Source organism: Ascaphus truei, chromosome 11, assembly GCF_040206685.1.
Source record: "Ascaphus truei isolate aAscTru1 chromosome 11, aAscTru1.hap1, whole genome shotgun sequence".
Taxonomy (NCBI): Eukaryota; Metazoa; Chordata; class Amphibia; order Anura; family Ascaphidae; genus Ascaphus; species Ascaphus truei.
In genome coordinates, this window is record NC_134493.1 from 26,444,681 (window position 1) to 26,466,377 (window position 21,697).

Genomic DNA, 21,697 nt, shown 5'->3' on the forward strand with positions numbered 1-21,697 from the left:
TCTCCCTTACCTGTGAGTGTGGACTACGTCCCCCCTGGCCTTCCCCCCCCCCCCCTCTGGCAGTGACGTGACACAGCCGGGGGAAGGGCCAGGGAGGTTAGAATTAGACACGGCGCGGGGTCAGTCTACGCCCTGCCATGGGAGTCCCGCCCACCCTGCCCTTTATTGTGAATACTGGTAAATATGTTGGTTGTACGTGTTTAAAAGAAAAAAAAGAATAAATAAACAATGAAAATGAATAACAGAAATAAAATAAAAGGTGGCTGGGAGTGGCGAGTGGGCGCGGCTCATTTACACGTGCGTTCCTGGGCCCATTCTCGCCAGACAGGCGGGGCCCGGCTAGGGGGGAGTTACGGGCCATTGGATCGGGTACCTTTGGCCTTTACCCAATGAGCGAGCACTCTGGCAGGGGGTTGGCACTAATTAGGTTAATTGAAGTTTTACTAAAAAGCAGCGGCCGCCAGACCTCGTGTTTGTGGTTATTTATGTATTGGTTATGGTGGGGTTTGGGAAGCCAAGGGAAGGGGGGGAAGGAGAGGGTGTCTCACAGTCTCCGAGGTCAAGTTTCTATTTACACTGGCGACACACTTTATTCGAGCTCGGCTAGTCCCACGAATTCGGGTATACCCGGGTGTATTGAGGTTTGTGACTGTTTTCTGCCCGAGTGCATTGGGTTATTTTCCAAGCAGGGATTGAAGCATTTTATTCCCACTGGCTGCAATACTGCACAGTATATATATATATATACTGCATTACAATTCATGAATTTATGCCATCTGGTAGACACGCGAAGCATTGCAGCCTATTAAATCCTAATCATTATCATTTAACAGATCAGCCGCCCGTCAGCCAGGCATGAACCCAGGCTGGGAAGGCAAACGCAACGGGGCTTGTCAGAGGTGAGGAGCGGCGCATTCCAGGTATCTGCCAGGTACATACTGGGTATTTGCTCGAATAAAGTGTGTCGGTGCAGTATCAAAAATACATTGAGTTACCTCTGGTTTCCAGGCATGTCCTGGGGGAGTTATCACAGAGACACAGAAGCGTCGCTGAGTTTGGGTGAGTAACTCCCTTAACCTCTCAGCAGTTGAATTCCCCCTTGGCGCTAACACGTTAAAAACAAGCGTTGCTATTTCTTTGCATGAAGTTGCAGGTAATTGGAAGTTACACAGTGACGGCTATTTCATCACTCGAAACGTTTTTTTCGGTATTGTTCTCGGTCTTATTTCCAGCTTCACATCGGGTATCCATATCCATTCTTCGCCTCTGATCTGTATGCAGGACAATGCTTTAAAGCTGCAGTTCAGTCAATATCCTGCATGTGTGTTTTTTTTAATAAATCAGTTCTGTAATAAGAAAAAATACTTTTAGCATTTTCTGTTTTTAAAAACAACAACTTTGAAAGACCAATTTTCTTGTATTCTATTTTAACAGCCATTTGCTAAGGCACTGCCCCTTCATGTCCTGTCACAAGCCCTGGCACACCCCTTTGTCAGCCCTGCCCTCCCTCTAGCACATGTCAATGCAGGAGTGCTCATGAATATTCATGAGCTTCCACTGAGAGACAGAAGCAGAAAAAAAACAGATCCCTTCACTAATTATGTCACCAAATTTCGCCTATCAATACATGGAGAACGAATTGACCTGCAGCTATACAGTTCTTTAGGTAATTAGAGATTGCACACATGAAACTATTGAAGTAAAAAAATAAATTAAAAAAAAAAAAGACTGAACTGCAACTTTAATAGGGCCTCTTTGGACTTGAATATTTTGGTTATTGAGGAGGTGGGGGAACAACTTAGCCACACAAGGAAGGATATACTCAAAGTGGAAATCCTCATTGAACAGTCTAGCCCTGGTACGGACGTTGTACAATCATTGGATAGTCTTAAGACCAAGCTGGAAAAAAATTAAAAGTGATCTTATTCACTTTAAGAAGTTGAAATTCAAAAAAGTTGTTAATGACTATAAAGATGGAAGAGTATACCCGTGGCTGAATCAAGACCCCAAACAACGCAAGAACCAAAGAGGGAGAGTACCCCAGGGAGTCCAAGAAGTCCACACCAGTGACTCTGAAGCCCATTCCTCAACAGAACGTCAGAGAGGCCAAAGTCCGGCCCCTTTTTTAGGCCAATCCAAGGACAAGGAGAAAGGAAAAGGAAAATTAGACGCGGGGGCCAGGGGAAAGGGAAGATCACCCTATCCCCTACGTACAACGGAGCAGAAATGAGTATGGACACCTTGGTTGTTAATCTGTCTGATTACACTCTTAATCAATGTGAAATGTCTGTCTTAGCTAGGGGGCCCTCATATGTACCTACTACATTGTTTAATGATTTTGATTTGGAGGTTGACCTATTTAAATTTGAACGTGTATTAAACCTTAAATCATTTTTTTCTAACAGGTCTACAGAATCGGTGCATTCCAATATCCAACCAGGGACAGGTAATCCTCCTATGAACAACAAGGGACAGTTAATTTGGCCACAGACCAGCAAGGGACAGATAATTCGGCTTCTTATCAAGGTACCAAAATGTGCAAGCTCAAATCCACTTTTGTCCCGCCATTTAAAAATCAATCAGTCAGCACATATATACGACTGGTTAAGGGGGACATTGCAAGGTACAAAAAAAACAAACATAGGACTACATACAATATGTCTGTTCAGGAAAAGGAAGCATTAAAAATGTTGACTAATAATAATGAGATTATTATTAAGCGTGCGGACAAGGGGGGTGCCCTAGTAGTGCAGAATTACTCAGATTATAAGGCTGAAACCATCAGACAACTGAGTGACATTAACTGCTACATTAAATTGGATAGGGACCCTACCTTTAACTATGCGAGAGAAATTAAGGAAATTATCCAAATGGGGGTTAATAACCGGTGGATAACAGAGCCTGAATCTGAGTTTCTAACTATGTTGCATCCTAAATGCCCTATTTTCTATACCTTGCCCAAAATACACAAGAATTTAAACAATCCCCCGGGGCGGCCTATTATAGCTGCTATTAATTCATTAAATCAACCCCTTGCAAAATTTGTAGACACATTTCTACAACCTATAGCACAGACAGCCAACTCATACATCAAAGACACGTTTGATTTCCTTGACAAATTAAAAAAACTCACCTGGTGATGGGACTAATCATATTCTGGTTAGTTTAGATGTGTCTAGCCTTTATACAATAATCCCCCATGTTGAAGGTCTTGAGATAATCAAGGCCACCCTCATTCGCCATTATAGTGATACTGTTCCAATTGAATACATTATGCTCATTTTACATTTCATTCTCTATAAAAATTATTTTAGATTTGAGAGTGATTTCTTCCTGCAGATTAAGGGGACAGCAATGGGCAGTAATATGGCCCCTGCTTACGCCAACATATACATGACACATTTCGAAGAGCAGTACATCTACAAATCAGACTTTTTAGTGCATATTAAAAGCTATTACAGATATATTGATGATGTTTTTCATATGGACAGGTACGGAGGATCAGCTGTTATCTTTTTTTGAGTATCTTAATGGTCTCCATTCACCGGTCCTCCTCACTAATACATGGAGTACACAGCAACTCTCTTTTTTAGATGTCCTCATTACACAGACTAATGGGGAGTTACATACTGATCTTTTTAGAAAGGATACAGACAGAAATGCAATTTTAAGGGCAGATAGCCATCATCCTCCTTCTCTTATTGATGCATTACCTTTTTCACAGAAAGTCCAGGTCTGCAAAATCACGAGCAGGAAGGATCATATTGAACCAGCTATTGGAGAACTACGTGGTAGATTCCTGGCTAGGGGATATCTTCCTGTGTATATCCTCCTGCTGTGTTAGACCGGGCACTGGATAAAGAGGTACACTGGCGACACACTTTATTCGAGCTCGGCTAGTCCCACGAATTCGGGTATACCCGGGTGTATTGAGGTTTGTGACTGTTTTCTGCCCGAGTGCATTGAGGTATTTTCCAGGCAGGGATTGAAGCATTTTATTCCCGCTGGCTGCAATACTGCACAGTATATATATATATATATATACTGCATTACAATTCATGAATTTATGCCATCTGGTAGACACGCGAAGCATTGCAGCCTATTAAATCCTAATCAATAAACAGATCAGCCGCCCGTCAGCCAGGCATGAACCCAGGCTGGGAAGGAAAACGCAACGGGGCTTGTCAGAGGTGAGGAGCGGCGCATTCCAGGTATCTGCCAGGTACATACTGGGTATTTGCTTGAATAAAGTGTGTCGCAGCAGTAAGTGCTACCAAAAATAAGAAGGACGGGCTTGTATTTACCACTATATACAGTCAAGCTGGTGGTTTTATTAAATCTACCATTCTTAAACACTGGCATATTCTGCAAAATGATGATATATTATCTGAAAGTTGCTGTGTACCACCAATGGTGGCATTCAAAAGAGGGAGAAATCTGGCGGATAGCCTGATACATGCAGATAATGAGGGTAACTACAGAACTCCTCATTTTCTGGAGGGTGGCAGACCGGGTAACTTTAGATGCATGAGCTGCTCGGTCTGTAACAGTCTGACTACCGGTAGTCAATTCAGTCACCCCCAAAGCGGGAGGATCATAAAAATCAAAAATAGAATCACATGTAGATCTGAATATGTAGTGTACGTAATAAAGTGTCCATGTGGTCTTCTTTATGTGGGTAAGACCATAAGAATGTTAAAAACAAGGTTCATTGAACATAAAAGTGTAATTTGAAACAGTACGGATCCCTCTATTCTTGTGCAACACTGTGTGGAACACAATCATAATGTTGCCTCTTTACGCATCATGGGTATTGAGACAGTAGCACCTAGACAAGGCACTCCGGATAGGGAGACTTTCTTATTGAGACGTGAAGCATTCTGGATACTTGCTTTAAATACCAGCAACGGTATGGGTCTTAATGAGCAACAGAATTTAAAATGCTTCCTTAATAGAAGGTAATTTTTTGTCTTTCTACAGGCATATTTGATCTTGCACCATCCATGGACTCTGCACTTATCCTTTTTGTGTGGTTTTTTTTCCCTTCTTTTTTCCCCCTCCCTCCCTCTTCCCCTCCCTCCCCCTTCCCCTCCCTCCCCCTTCCTCTCCCTCCGTCCCCCTTCCCCTCCCTCCCTCCCTCTTCCCCATCCTCCCTTCCCCTCCCCCCCCTGGTTGTGTGTACCCATTTCTGACCTAGGTACACACTAGTATATTCTAAATACTGATGTACTGCATATTCTTATGTGGAATTTCACTGTAACTTTGCAGGATTATACTGATGTCATCAGCAGTATACAGTCACATGTTTTTAATAGTATATTGCTGTATTAGTTTTGTGCACATATGCTTTATTAATATTTTGGTGTGTGGTTTATTTACACTTTCAGGGTGATTTATAGGAGTGTCTCACTCCTCCCTGCTCTGACACTGATCCCATGGCGACGGATACATCTTTGTCCAGCCCTGTGAGTATAGTCTGGGGAGAGGTGTGGCTGTGGCTGCAGTCCTCCAAGACAGCTCTATGCTGTATTGCCAGGGATTTAGACCTAGACGTCTGACGTCACTAGGGGGCGCCATATGGTAGCTCTGACGTCATCAGGTGGGCGTCAACATCCTGGTTATGTGGCAGAGCGGGGAGGGGTGAGTATCAGGGGGGTGGTATATATTGTGACTGTTTCTTGTGTTTGTAGCCTTCACCTTGACTGCCGAAATGTTGGACTTTATGGCATATTAAACCTCCTTTGAGTAAGACCGTGTGCCTGCTTCTTCTTCTTTGTCCGGCTACAGGAAGGGTCAGGAGACAGGGAGGACAGAGGCAGGAGAACCCCATCTGGCTCCGGCCTTGCTTGTCCCTACTAATACAAACATACAACCCCTCACTGAATAACATAGCCCTAATCCCATGTAATAATCCTGGGTGTAAACAAAATAATGGTTTTATGAATATTGTAATGGTTTATTAGGGACCTAGGAGGTGGCCAGTGGGGCTGTTATGTGTATTTTTGTTTATTGTGGGTAGCGGGGGTGGGTGAATGGGGTATTGGCCCCAAGGATGGGTGTTTAGGCCTACCGGGTGGGGGGGTAGCGGGAGGGGTTAACCCCTTCATTACCTTAGCGGTATTAACCGCTAAGTTAAAGAAGAGGTTAAGTAATCCCGCAACCCCCTGGCAAGGCCTAAACACCCAGCCAGGGCCAAATACCACCTTCACCCACCCCCGCTACCCGCAATAAGCCTGGCACGCGTATATAACCCCTTCATTGCCTTGGCGGTAATGAAGTTGCCTGTAAATGCATTTTTTATGCATCGGATTCATGCCGGGGGTCTCTTTTGCTGATATTAATGGATATCAGCTCTGGGACACATGCATTTTATTTTCATCGCAGCTTCACCCCACCTTCTTGCCAACTTTTGTGGCTGGACAATTTGGAGAAGAAACAGCAATTTTAAAGTGGTGATCAGCCGCAATAAGCTGATCAGGGCTTACATAATTGAGCGTGTTTGAAAAACTGGCGATCAGTGCCGAAAAGTGGCTTATCACCGCGCGTCTGCCGATTTTATTTATTTTCCGGCAAAAAAAAACGGTTATTTTTGCTCTAATCGCCAGCTTCTCTGGGCTTACTGAATCGCTGTAGGCCTTAGGGAGGATTTGTCAGCCAGTAGAGCAGGTCAGCAGGTAGAGCAGGTCAGCCGGTCAGCTCTGAGATCAGCATTACTTATATCTTTTAAACGTTGCCCCCTGCATGTAATGCTGCAGAACAGCCTACACTGCATATACTGTACATGAGATACTTAACCCTTTCTTTTCGCTCGACTCTAATCTGAATGATTTGCTAATTGGTTTGTAATTAGAGAGATATTTGTAGCAGAATCCCATGTATGTTCTTTTTACCTTTTTAGATACAGTTTTGTGTAATAAAAGATATGAGATCAGAGGGGCTCCCTGTTTGCACTAGTGTTTTGGCAGAAGTGTATATGTGACCCTATAAATCTCCCTCACACCCGGGCTTGTCAGCGTGACACTAGTGCAGCGTCCTGGGGAAGAATCACTGAGCTGTTAGCAATAGATACAATGGATAGAAAAGACACTACACATAGGTTTGATTAAAGAGAGTATTTTAATGAAATAATTAATCTCTTTGCTGGTAGGGGCCTGCAGCACATTGCAGAGCGATATAGTAACACGCAGAGCAATGCATTGCAGGCCCCTCCGGCAGCAAAGGGGTGAAGACCAATGCAGGGTGTATAAAGATCTCACTGATAATTCATGCACAAAGGGCAGTTTGTTGCTGTGATCCAGAGGAAGGCGAAACATAACCCCTGCTGTGCAATGGGGGAAAAAAATTCCTTCCTGACCCCATTAAATGGCGATTGGATGGTCCCTGGATCACTGCGCAGTGAGATCAGATGGAGCAGCACAGATCAGCGTTGTTATACACAGGGGCACACTCAGTATATAGAGATGCGGGTGATGGGGCCCTTGTGCCCCGGTGTATAACTCACCTGCTCCCCCATCCCCCTGCATATCTATCCCATTCACCCCTTTTCCTCCCGCATACCTCGCAGGGCCGGCCGGCCATTAGGCGGTCGCCTAGCGCGCAGAGGTCCTAGGGGCGCATTAATAATCATTATTATTTTTTCCTCTAAGCAAAGAAAAGAAAGAAAGCTCCCTAATAGCCGCACAAGAGAACACCTATACCTATGTTAAAAATTACTATTTATTAATAAATGATTAAAATATATTTATTGCAGCAAAAAGCTAAAGTGAACCAAAGTGATTAAAATAAATTAAAAAACGGAGGAGGTAACTGTATGCCTAATTCAAACTAACAGTGTATGCTAGGAATAACTATTTTAGAATGTCCCACTGCTATATAATTATACTAACAGTGGTAGTTATACCAATACAGTTCTATATAGTTTGAGGACTACACCTAAATGGAGAGTATAGCTTAATGTAGTGTGTGTGCTCAGAATAATATATTTGTTGAGCCAGCTAATGCTAGTATACGGATATATACACACACATATGTACCAGACCAACGGGTTCAAAGGTAAATGATCCGAGAGGTCTGTTATGTTTAGCAGAACAGCTATTTCAAGATCACAAAGTATGTGTCTTGTACTCAGAACCATGACAAATAGGAAAGTAGTCAGTGTTGTGCTTCCTTTAGAAGGCTCCGAAACACTCTAACTGAGAGAAGGCAACAGACCTCTCCGATATAGCCAGCGCACTAGGTGGTGACGCTTAGCCTGCCCAACATATGTTTCACCGTTGTGGCTTCCCCGATGTTATTTTAATCACTTTGGTTCACGTTAGCTTTTTGCTGCAATAAATATATTTTAATCATTTATTAATAAATAGTAATTTTTAACATAGGTATAGGTGTTCTCTTGTGCGGCTATTAGGGAGCTTTCTTTCTTTTCTTTGCTTATCATTAACCCCATCCCTGCCAGCACCACCTCCGCACTCTTATTGCAGTTTTTGTTCCGCGCACAATTTGACCTTTTTAGGCCATTCTATCTTATTTTTTCCTCTTATTATTTTATTTATTTATCTTTTTTTTAAATTATTATTCTTTTTTTTATCCAGTATTTTGGCGCCCTTTTATTTTTATTTTGCGTCGCGCTGGGGTGCGGTCGCACCCCCTGCAGCCCCGATAGCTACGACACTGTTTATTTTATTATTTTATTTATCTTATTATTTTTTATACAACTGGGGCACAAATTTTAAGTTTCGCCTCGGGCGCATGAAACCCGTGCTCCGGCCCTGCTCCTTGTTCTCTCTCACCCTCTCACGCCCAATATCCCTATCTCCCTCTAGTACCTGCCCCTCCCGCAGCCTTCCTGATCTTATCTGCCTCTCCTGCGGTCAAACCAACTTCTCAGGGCCCCTAGAATACCCCTGTATCTACGCCCTGGCTCTTCTGCTACCTGCTCCTGGCTTCTTCTCTGCCTAAAAAAGGTGAAGCAGCAGATCTGTCCGCACCTCTCGTATTCTCCTACCTGCTCCCGGGGTCTTCTCCTCCGCCTAAAAAAGGTGAAGCAGCAGATCCGGCCACACCTGTTGTATGCTCCTTGGTCATCGTACACCACGTCTGCGTCATCGGCCGCCTTGTAGCCCACCTCATTGTTCCACTTGACGCCCGCTTTGTCGTATGCCTCGTCGTCCGCCTCGTAGCCCGCCTCGTAGTCTGGTGTCACAAAGGGCACCACCTTCGTGCGTGTCCTGATCTGCAGGAGACATGAAGTGTTTGTAACCAGGGACAGTGATACTCTGTATCACAAGAGCTCCTGTGCCACTTATACCCCATCCCCAATACCACGTTATACCGCCCTCCACAGGGCAAATAGCCGTTATACCCACCTCCCCAGGCCCAGTACCCATTTATACAACCCTCCCAAGGCCCAGTACCCTGTTATACACCCCTCCCCAGGCCCAGTACTCGTTATACCCACCTCACCAGGCCCAGTACCCGTTATACCCACCTCACCAGGCCCAGTACCCATTATATACCCCACCCCAGAAAGTCATGTTTCTATTTATCAAAAATACATTGAGTTACCTCTGGTTTTCAGGCATGTCCTGGGGGAGTTATCACAGAGACACAGAAACATCGCTGAGTTTGGGTTAGTAACTCCCTTAACCTCTCAGCAGTTGAATTCCCCATTAGGCGCTTAGCATGTTAAAAACAAGCGTTGCTATTTCTCTGCATGAAGTTGCAGGTAATTGGGAGAGTTACACAGTGACGGCTATTTCATCACTCACCTTCCCCCGAAACGGTCTTTTCTGTCTTATTTCCGGCTTCACATCGGATATCCATATCCATTCTTGGCCTCTGATCTGTATGCAAGACAATGCTTTAAGACAGGGTTGCACAACCTTTTCCCCCTGCTCCCCCTCCACCTTCCCCACCTTGTCTCCGACGTTCTGATGTAACGACGTCATGTGATATCACGTTGCTATGGCAATGTCACATCATGTGACGCCACGTTGCTGTCGCCCGAAGCCGCCGGAGACAAGGAAAGGGAACTTACAGAGGCCTTGCGCGCGATCTCCGGCATTTAATTTAAATGCTGTGGGGAAGAGCGAGGGGCCTCTATAAGCGCCGAGCCCCTCCTCCCAAGAAAATGTCGTGCCCCTCGATTTGCGCACCCCTGCTTTAAGAGATATTCTGGGACCCTCCAACTCCTCCATCGGACCCTTCCTCATATTGACTGACCTTGCAGTGCTCTGCACTGACTTGCACTGACCTGCTATGGTGCCTCTCAAAATACCATGCTAACTCATTCTGAACATACATGTGTCCTTTCTACATGTTACTCAGCTTGTATGGGCCACAGACAGCTTTCCCGGGGTCCAGGACTAGTTTCCACCGGAGACACTCACCCATGGGTCGACAACTTTGCGAGAACCCACCCCCCCCCAACCTGTTTTCTCTTGCACTGCCATAGACAACAACATTTTGGCCTGCAGGTCTTTCTCAGGTAAAGTGGCTAAACCCACTAAATCCAGCAAAGAAAGGCCAGCAGCCGAAACATTGTAGTCTGTGGCACAATAAATTATCTTTTTTTATTCAAATCCGTGTGCCCTTTCCCATCAATCATATTGTATCCATTGGACGAAATGCCGGTCTTCCCTGAGACTAAGGGGCACCGGTAAAAGTATCACTACTTATTGTTTTTTTTTGGTGTGCAGAAAATCCCCATCATTTTTGCATTCTCTTGCTCTGCCCCAATCTGACACACCACCTTGCTCTCTCACCCCCCTCTTACACTCCCCCGTCACCCTTTCCTTCCTCAAAGGTTGTCCTTTAATCAGATCTTACCCAAATTGTCTCCATCTCCCTTGGAAATGTTCTGTCTTTAAGCTGTGCGGCTCCTCTTGATCCGAACTTTCTTAGCTGACCCCTTTAGGTTTCGGCTCCGAGGGTCTACAAAATAAGCAACTCCGAAAAGATGTGAAATATGCGCACGGGTCCTAATGGGGCACTGAGGGGGAGACTTAAATACTAGTAAATATAATCTACTGTGCTAACAAATATAATCTATTAACTAACAAATATAACTTATTAAACTAAGAAATATAATTTATTAAACTAACAAATATAACTTATTAAACTAAGAAATATAACTTATTAAACTAAGAAATATAATTTATTAAACTAAGAAATATAACTTATTAAACTTAGAAATATAATCTATTAAACTAAATAAATATCTATTAAACTAAATAAATATCTATTCAACGAAATAAATATAATCTATTTAAAAACAATACAATAAAAAGCTGGAGAAATGATACGTTAACCAAGCCACAGATGTGATGCCAATGAGCGTTGAACTCCTTGCAGATCCACCGTCAGCTGGTTGTGGCAGAAAGTGGTGACATACAGTAGAACAGAGTGGTTGAGCTGTAACAACGGCAGTCAGGTCAGAAATCAACACAATATTTTTTGAAATTTAGAATGAGAATGATCGCTATGTCACATTCTGGGCTCAGACTCTGAGCCCTTTCACATGTTAGCAGCTTGTGATAATAGAAAGTATCCATATACTGGGATGTGATAAGAAACATGAAGGTCATTTTATACTGGGTCCCATAACCTGCTTTATATGAAGTATCATTTTACACTAATTAGTAGAGATGTTACATTTTGAAAAATAGCACTTCTGGCGGCATTGTTCATTTTATCTACAAATGATAAATGAAAAAGTTGGATAAAACGTTATATGTGTGTGTGCGCGCGCAATATATATATATTGAGGTATCAGTACCGTGTTAGCCGAGCTTCAATAATCAAAAAATAAATAGATGATACCGTTCTGTGGCTAACGAAATGCTTTTATTTGTGCGAGCTTTCGAGATACACTGATCTCTTCTTCCGGCGATGTTACAATGAATGAAGCAAGAAAAAGGTATACTTAAAAACAGTGTCTCTTGGAATGTTATCTGTGCTGGTCCTTCCCCCGGTGTGGATGTGTTTTATGCCTAGAGGTGTCAAAAGGTTCCTGAAAGCAAGTGATGAAAGAGTGTGTATGTGTATCAGTGTGAATGAAAATGAATGGAGACCCCACAGTATATACAGTGCTTTACAAAAGGTGTGTGTGGAGTGGGAGTGGATATAAATGGTGTGGGTGGGTGTGGAAATGTGAGAGTTTGTAGCAGAACTAAAAGTGTGTGTGGATACTTTGTGGTCCCTATTGATGTATAGGGATGTAAAAACAGTATTTGTATGTGTAAGAGACAGCTGTGTGTGCATACATATAGCACAATATGTTAAATTACGCCGCGGGGTCATGTGACGTCACCCTCGTAAAATGCCGCTGCAGGCCGCATCAAGGTAAGGGGTGGGGCGCGAGCACCGGCAGGGGGGCGAGCTGCAAAAGTTTGTGCTCCCCTGGTATAACCAATAAATAATATAGCTGATATAGCAATTTGGTTGTGGCTAGAGAGAGATTATAATGGCAGTGAGAATTAGTGGTCAGAATTAATAACAGTGCAATTACTAAAAAGTAGCTGTATTTAAATAATAATAAACACTATGCCTAAACACAATAAAAGTCCAGAAACCTAGCTCTAATAGCTATGTTATAACTCAATCATAAAAGGATCCAATTCGGGCATCCTCTGGAGCCCTGGCAGCTCTCTTCAGGGAAACAACCACCTCCTCGATAGATATCTAAACAAAAAAAAGAAGAGAAAGCGCCCGCTCCATGTGTAAATTCGGTTTAACAATTTCATTTCCTGGACAAGATAAAAATAGCAAACTCACAAACATCCGTTTGGTAAAAGCATTGTATGAGACAGGCTCGGGCTCCGTGGTAATCCGGTGGTCAATCCACAGCTCCAGACTTTGGACGATGACCGGGAAACTCGATAGGCTGCGCCCCTCGCAGTGTGGTCCTCCAGCAATCTGTGGTATGTTGTGGTTCCACTGTAAATCCGGCGTCTCGTCTTGGTCGCGTACCAACTTCCCTTCCGGCGTCAGGACGTATAGTGTGGTAATAGCAACGAGAAGAAAGTACTGAGGTGGGGTTGGATCCCCCTCGGTTATTTCTTGTTTTATTAAGAAATAATTTACTATATTTTAATCTCTGGTGCGCATTGTGTGCATTTTTCTTCTTGTCTGCACAGTGCTTCAGATGCTGCATCTGAAAAAATGCCGGTGGATCGGGATGTGAGGTAGGGAAGTGACGTCCGCGCCGGAACGTTATTGCCACGCCTACAAATATTTATTGCCACGACCCCTATCGCACCCGCTGCATACCCTGCAAAGCCATAAAAAAGCTCAGGCTTCAGCAAGTGTATTGCAGCGTGTGTGCCTTCCCTCCGTCTGAAATACTATAGACGCAGCCTTATCGACGCTTACTAAATAGGCCCGTGTCTCTCTCTCTCTCTCTGTGTCTCTGTCTCTCTGTGTGTGTCTCTGTGTGTCTCTCTGTGTCTCTGTCTCTCTCTCTGTGTCTCTGTCTCTGTCTGTGTGTCTCTGTTTCTCTCTGTGTGTCTCTGTCTCTCTCTGTGTGTCTCTGTTTCTCTCTGTGTGTCTCTGTCAAAAGAACATTTCAGTATTGCCAAAGCGTGAGTAATAGGGGGTGTGGGACAATGATTACACGAATACTAGGGGGTACGGTATAATGGTTATACAGTACATTACTTTTGTCTCTCTCTGTCTCTCTCTGTCTCTCTCTCTCTCTCTCTGTCTGTCTCTCTCTCTCTGTGTGTCTCTCTCTCCCTATGTCCCTCTCTCTGTCTCTCTCTCATTCTGTCTCTCTCTCTCTGTGTCTCTCTCTCATTCTCATTCTCTGTCTCTCTCTCATTCTCTGTCTCTCTCTCATTCTCTGTCTCTCTCTCATTCTCTGTCTCTCTCTCATTCTCTGTCTCTCTCTCATTCTCTGTCTCTCTCTCTCATCCCTGTATGATAGGTATGTTCCAACTCTATTTTTTGCTCTTCTTTTCCGTTTGAGAGGAGGGAGTCCCTCACCTCTTCAGCCACACACCAGGAACGCTGGATTGCTTACAGACGCTCGGAGAGGCGGATACAGTCGTGGATTGCAGGCACTGATTTATCTGGTAAGTACCGCAAACATGCTTGAACGAGGGCCGTAGACATTTTATTTGATGGTTTAGATTATCATTGTCTGTGGTTGTTAGTTATTGGTATTAGAGTTTTTTGATGTTGTTACGAATCAAATACATTTTGAAGTAGTAATCCCCTCCGAACTGGGCATTCCTGGCCAATAATGCCCTGGCTGTAAGAGTTGAAGGGCCCAAGCAAAGCCCCCACCTCTATACACACTAACACTGCAGGGGCATCAGAGTTTCTTGTTGTCATGGCAACGGGGGGTGTCACGTGATGTAATTTGTTTAATACATTATTTTTTAAGGTGTCCCGGTTTATCATTTTCGAAATCTGGTCACCCTATTCATCAAGCAGAAAAAGTGAAGAAACAATTGTAGTTTTGCTAATGGACGTCATTTTGGCATATCATTAGCTTTGAGGATACCCATTAATATGAAGAAAAATAACATCGATTCCCAATGTAGCTCCCCTTCCCTTGGCCAATCGCAGATCGGGCCCCCCTCCTCTGTACTAGGGTCTGGCTACGTGTCTGAGTGTGGTGCACACATGCTGGCAACAGGGGGGCCTGAGTCTCCCGCGATGGTATGGGGGATGACAGGATCAGGTTTCTGGGGTGAATGCCTCTGTCTCATCAGAGCAGGATGAAATTTCTCTTCAGAAGGACTTGGAGAGACTGGAAACGTGGGCAGGTAAATGGCAAATGAGGTTTAATACAGATAAATGTAAGGTTATGCATTTGGGATGCAAGAATAAAAAGGCGACTTACAAATTAAATGGAGATATATTGGGGGAATCCTTGATGGAGAAGGATTTAGGGGTGCTTGTAGACAGCAGGCTTAGCAATAGTGCCCAATGTCATGCAGTAGCTGCAAAGGCAAACAAGATCTTATCTTGCATCAAACGGGCAATGGATGGAAGGGAAGTAGACATAATTATGCCCCTTTACAAAGCATTAGTAAGACCACACCTTGAATATGGAGTACAATTTTGGGCACCAATCCTAAGAAAATACATTATGGAACTAGAGAGAGTGCAGAGAAGAGCCACCAAATTAATAAAGGGGATGGACAATCTAACTTATGAGGAGAGGCTAGCTATATTGGATTTATTTACATTAGAAAAGAGGCGTCTAAGAGGGGATATGATAACTATATACAAATATATTCAGGGACAATACAAGGAGCTTTCAAAAGAACTATTCATCCCACGGGCAGTACTAAGGACTCGGGCCATCCCTTAAGGTTGGAGGAAAGGAAATTTCACCAGCAACAAAGGAAAGGGTTCTTTACAGTAAGGGCAGTTAAAATGTGGAATTCATTACCCATGGAGACTGTGATGGCAGATACAATAGATTTGTTCAAAAAAAGGTTGGACATCTTTTTAGATGGGAAAGGTATACAGGGATATACCAAATAAGTATATATGGGAAGGATGTTGATCCAGGGATTAATCCGATTGCCAATTCTTGGAGTCAGGAAGGAATTAATTTTTCCCCTTAATGGGGTTTTTTGTTTGCCTTCCTCTGGATCAATAAGTAAGTATAGATATAGAATAAAGTATCTGTTGTCTGAATTTAGCATAGGTTGAACTTGATGGACGTACGTCTTTTTTCAACCTCGTCTACTATGTAACTATGTATGTAATGGTGCAGCGCCTCCATCTCTGAGCCCCAGGAATACAGGTGGAATCCTTCCAGAGAGTCCCCCCCCCCCCCCCCTCGGGGATGAGAGATTCCAGTCTCACACTGTATATCTTTAAAAGCAGCCGCAGCTCTTTATTCACAGCAGCAGAATAGCATCAACAAGACTGTCAATCAGGTACAGGGTGTCTTCCTCCACACAGGACTGCTCTCCCTCAGGATGGTCTCTGTGTCCCTGCCACCACCCCAGGTCAAGGGCACCCAGGGTGGGGCTAGCTCTTCCCTCGCTCCCTAAACAGGGTGAGGGGAATTGGTCCACCTCCCTAACTAAGGTTGCATCAGCTCTACTCTGAGGCTGTTGGCTCCCCTTCTCCAACGGCCAATTGATATAGGCTCTCTCTGTCACCCTGGGCCAGCCAGGTGACAGACTCAGCAGACTCTAACTCTGGACTGAACTCTTAACTCTGACACACACTTCTACTAAATAGGAAGTGCACTGCTCTTTATGATATTGGCAGGCACTGCCCCTGTGTCTCTGCCTACCACACAGGGTCAGGTACCAATTTCAGGAATGTCCCGTTATTAGCGTAAACACAACAGAGTTCCATGGATCTAGCATTAAGACTGTAAGCTCTGCAGGCCAGGGATTTCCTTTCCTATTGTCTGATTTTGTTTGTGGCATTTATTGTACTATAATTCTCTGTACTGTATTGCCTCTCTTATAAAGCGCTATATAAATAAATATTTACATACATAATATATCTTAATGCATCTTAAGACACCTTAGAGTTCCCTCTATAAGACACTTTATGGTCCACTCAAGTGAATAGTCTGTAAGTAGGGTGACCATTCGTCCCGGTTTTGCCGGGACAGTCCCGTTTTTTTCTGCCCTGTACTGATTTTAGCTCCGTCCCGGTTATGTCCCGGTTTTTGTCCCTGGTCCCGGTATTGCGGGGCAGCGGCGGTGAGGAGAATGCGGCGGCCGGTAAGTATTTTCTATGTGTGTGTGTGAATGCTGCCTGGGAGACTGAATGAAGGAGAATGCCGAGGGGGCGGGACTTCCGCTTTGTGCAGAGCACACGTGTCTTCCCGCTCCCGGCTCCTCTGTTCGCGGTGAGTGTCCCCTTTCTGTCCCGGGTCCCAGCCAGGGGGGGTAATAGGAGGTGGTAGTGGGGGTGCGCCTACCTTTGTACCACCTTGTACCTTTGCCCCCCCGGCGCTCCCACCATTGCCCCCCCGGTGCTCCCACCTTTTCCCCCCGGCGCTCCCACCTTTTCCCCCCGGCGCTCCCACCTTTGCCCGATCGGCACTCCCACCTTTGCCCCCTGGCGCTCCCACCTTTGCCCCCCCGGCGCTCTCACCTTTGCCCCCCTGGCGCTCACAGCTTTGTCCCCCCGGCGCTCACAGCTTTGCCCCCCCCCGGCGCTCCCACCTTTGCCCCCCCCCCGGCGCTCCCACCTTTGCCCCATCGGCACTCCCACCTTTGCCCCCCGGCGCTCACAGCTTTGCCCCCCCGGCGCTCTCACCTTTTCCCCCCTGGCGCTCACAGCTTTGTCCCCCCGGCGCTCACAGCTTTGCCCCCCCGGTTCTCCCACCTTTGCCCCCCCCGGCGCTCACAGCTTTGTCCCCCGTCGCTCACAGCTTTGCCCCCCGGCGCTCACTTCCCCCCGTACCCTTGGTGTGGGAGATGGGCTCGGGGGCGGGCAGTGGTTGCTGCGCGGTCACAGGCGGTGCTTGGGGAGGCGGGGTGTATCTCTGTGTGTGTGTATCAGTGTGTGTGTGTATCAGTGTGTGTGTGTGTGTGTATCAGTCTGTGTGTGTGTTTGTATCAGTGAGTGTGAGTGTGGGTGTGAGTGTTTGTGTGAGTGTGGGTGTGAGTGTGGGTGTGTTTGTGTGTGTGTGTATGTGTGTATTAGTGTGTATGTGTGTGTGTGTGTGTGTATGTGTGTATTAGTGGGTGTGTGTGTATTAGTGGGTGTATCTGTGTGTGTGTGTGTGTGTGTGTATCAGTGTGGCTTTTTTGGCGATAAGCTGGTGATAAGTGGCTTATCGCTGCTTACTGCATGAGGGCCTTAGGGAGGATTTGTTCCTTTAAAGTACACCTAGTTTGGCATAGGATTTGGATGTCAGGGTATCAATGTGCAACCCAAATGTTAAATGGGAGTTGAATGCCCAGATATTTCAAACAAGTAACAGGGGCTAGGATGGTTATAGAGCTGGTTTTTATCTGAAGCTCTGTCATTGGTAGCTTTAGCAATTTAGCTCTGGTCCCAAATACCATTGTTACAGTCTTGTCAGTGTTTAAAATCAGTTTGTTTTGGGAAATCCAGTTTCAAGTCTCAAAAAATCAGATTGAAGTACGTGTTCAAGGTCAGAGAGGTGAGGGCTGCGTGCATATAGAATAAGATCTAAGGCCTCTCACAATAACCCGTTAGGAATATTAATTCCTCATCTATCCGACATAAGTATAAAATATAGTCTACCAAGACCCCTAATACAGAGTTACCCACCTTATACGGGAGCAGCTGCCAGACGAGTATAGTAAATGTATCTTATTTCTTTTACCACTGGAGGGCAGCGTGGAGTTACACGGAGTGGCGCCCGTAAGGACGACGTGCCAGTTAGGCGGAAGGAGAAGCGCACACACTGTTATGTGAAACGGATATATTTGGGGAGGGATTTAGGAGTCTGAGTAAGAAAATTTATATTTTGTCACAATGGAAAAATGGAAAAATTAACCATTTAAATATGCAGAGATTTTATCCCACTTTTGGAAATTAGGGATGTTGCCTAAAAGTTTGAGAATGCATAAAGTGCCACCCCTGGGCTTTAATGAAGCAGCATTTGTGGGCTAAGGGGAACTGCATTCTGTATAAAGGTATTTTGGACTCGATATAAATAATTGAAGCCAAAAACTAATATTAAGTAAATTGAGAATGGAAAAAACTTCAGCACAAACGTACAGAATGTGATATTCTGAGAGATCTTAGAGATGTTATCAAATCCCACAATGAATATATAGAAAATGTCTGTATAGAACGAGTCTAACAAGAATACGCCAATAAAACGTTTAAAGCTGCAGTTCAGTCTTTTTTTAAAATTTTATTTATTTTTTTACTTCAATAGTTTTATGTGGGCAATCTCTAATTACCTAAAGAACTGTATAGCTGCAGGTCAATTCGTTCTCCATGTATTGATAGGCGAAATTTGGTGACATAATTAGTGAAGGGATCTGTTTTTCTTCTGCTTCTGTCACTCAGTGGAAGCTCATGAATATTCATGAGCACTCCTGCACTGATATGTGCTAGAGGGAGGGCAGGGCTGACAAAGGGGTGTGACAGGACATGAAGGGGCAATGCCTTAGCAAATGGCTGTTAAAATAGAATACAAGAAAATTGGTCTTTCAAAGTTGTTTTTTTAAAAACAGAAAATGCTAAAAGTATTTTTTTCTTACTACAGAACTGATTTATTAAAAAAAACACACATGCAGGATATTGACTGAACTGCAGCTTTAATTGGGAGATACAGGGGCCACAATTCAGGTCATTTAGCTGAAAGAAGGGAAGCCAGTCAGCCAGTAGAGCAGGTCAGCCGGTCAGCCAGTAGAGCAGGTCAGCCGGTCGAGCAGATCAGCCGGTCTGCCAGTAGAGCAGGTCAGCTGGTCAGCCAGTAGAGCAGGTCAGCCGGTAGAGCAGGTCAGCCGGTCAGCCAGTAGAGCAGGTCAGCCGGTCAGCTCTGAGATCAGCATTACTTATATCTCCTAACCTTTGCCCCCCTGCATGTAATGCTGCAGAACAGCCTACACTGCATATACTGTACATGAGATACTTAACCCTTTCTTTCGCTCGACTCTAATCTGAATGATTTGCAAATTGGTTTGTAATTAAAGAGATATTTGTAGCAGAATCCCATGTATGTTCTTTTTACCTTTTTAGATACCGTTTTGTGTAATAAAAGATATGACAGATCTTGCACTTGTGTTTTGGCAGAAGTGTATATGTGACCCTATAAACCTTCTTCACACCCGGGCTTGGCAGCGTGACACTAGTGCAGCGTCCTGGGGAAGAATCACTGAGCTGTTAGCAATAGATACAACGGATAGAAAAGACACTACACATAGGTTTGATTAAAGAGAGTATTTTATTTAAATAATTAATCTCTTTGCTGGGAGGGGCTTGCAGCACATTGCAGAGCGATATAGTAACACTCAGAGCAATGCACTGCAGGCCCTTCCGGCAGCGAAGGGGTGAAGACCAATGCAGGGTGTATAAAGATCTCACTGATAATTCATGCACAAAGGGCAGTTTGTTGCTGGGATCCAGAGGAAGGCGAAACATAACCCCTGCTGTGCAATGGGGGAAAAAAAATCCTTCCTGACCCCATTAAATGGCGATCGGGTGGTCCCTGGGTCACTGCGCAGTGAGATCAGATGGAGCAGCACAGATCAGCGTTGTTATACACAGGGGCACACTCGGTATATAGAGATGCGGGTGATGGGGCCCTTGTGCCCCTGTGTATAGCTCACCTGCTCCCCCATCCCCCTGCATATCTATCCAATTCACCCCTTTTCCTCCCGCATACCTCGCAGGGCCGGCCGGCCATTAGGCGGTCGCCTAGCGCGCAGAGGTCCTAGGGGCACATTAATAATCATTATTATTTTTTCCTCTTATTATTTCTAATTTATTTATCTTTTTTTTTGAAAATTATTTTTATTTTTTTTATCCAGTATTTTGGCGCCCTTTTATTTTTATTTTGCGTCGTGCTGGGGTGCGGTCGCACCCCCTGCAGCCCCGATAGCTACGCCACTGTTTATTTTATTATTTTATTTATCTTATTATTTTTTATACAACTGGGGCACAAATTTTAAGTTTCGCCTCGGGCGCATGAAACCCGTGCTCCGGCCCTGCTCCTTGTTCTCTCTCACCCTCTCACGCCCAATATCCCAATCTCCCTCTAGTACCTGCCCCTCCAGCAGCCTTCCTGATCTTATCTGCCTCTCCTGCGGTCAAACCAACTTCTCAGGGCTCCTAGAATACCCCTGTATCTACGCCCTGGCTCCTCTGCTACCTGCTCCTGGCTTCTCCTCCGCCTAAAAAAGGTGAAGCAGCAGATCTGTCCGCACCTCTCGTATTCTCCTTCGCCATGGCCCACCTCGTCGCCAGACTTGACATCCGCTTCGTCGTCTGCCTCATCGGCCGCCTTGTAGCCCACCTCTTCGCACCACTTGACGCCCGCTTTGTCGTATGCCTCATCGTCCACCTCGTAGCCCGCCTCGTCGTCTGGTGGCACAAAGGGCTCCACCTTCGTGCGTGTCCTGACCTGCAGCAGACATGAAGTGTTTGTAACCAGGGACAGTGATACTCTGTATCGCAAGAGCTCCTGTGCCACCTATACCCCCTCCCCAATACCCCGTTATACCGCCCTCCACGGGGCAAATACCCGTTATACCCACCTCCCCAGGCCCAGTACCCAGTTATACACCCCTCCCCAGGCCCAATACCCTGTTATACACCCCTGCCAAGGCCCAGTACCCTGTTATACACCCCTCTCCAGGCCCAGTACCCTGTTATACACCCCTCCCCAGGCCCAGTACCCTGTTATACACCCCTCCCCAGGCCCAGTACCCTGTTATACACCCCTCCCCAGGCCCAGTACCCTGTTATACGCCCCTCCCCAGGCCCAGTACCCTGTTATACGCCCCTCCCCAGGCCCAGTACCCATTATACCCACCTCACCAGGCCCAGTACCCGTTATACCCACCTCACCAGGCCCAGTACCCATTATATACCCCTCCCCAGAACTCCGTTATATGTCCCTCCCCAGGATCCTTTACACACACACTCCCCAGACGCAGGACCCCCAACAGTGGAGGTGTAATGTCACATGGGTAGTGGAAGTTTTCCCAGAGAAGGTGTCCATGTGTCACAGCTGTTTCATCACCTTGGGTGAGAAGTCTCCCTACTCTCTGCCTTTCCT

The 21,697-nt window shown here is 45.3% G+C and overlaps 1 protein-coding gene and 1 long non-coding RNA gene across 2 annotated transcripts in view; both read left to right on the forward strand.

The window, feature by feature from the left end:
• Nucleotides 1-5,108, forward strand: part of LOC142462959 (uncharacterized) — a 13,005-nt gene extending 7,897 nt beyond the window's left edge. Inside the window, exons 2-4 of the long non-coding RNA XR_012787304.1 lie at nt 2,406-2,526; nt 3,725-3,864; nt 4,981-5,108. This is a non-coding gene — a long non-coding RNA (uncharacterized LOC142462959). The remainder of the gene's footprint in view (nt 1-2,405; nt 2,527-3,724; nt 3,865-4,980) is intronic.
• Nucleotides 1-21,697, forward strand: part of RMI2 (RecQ mediated genome instability 2) — a 703,116-nt gene that overhangs the window by 489,122 nt on the left and 192,297 nt on the right. The window lies entirely within an intron of this gene.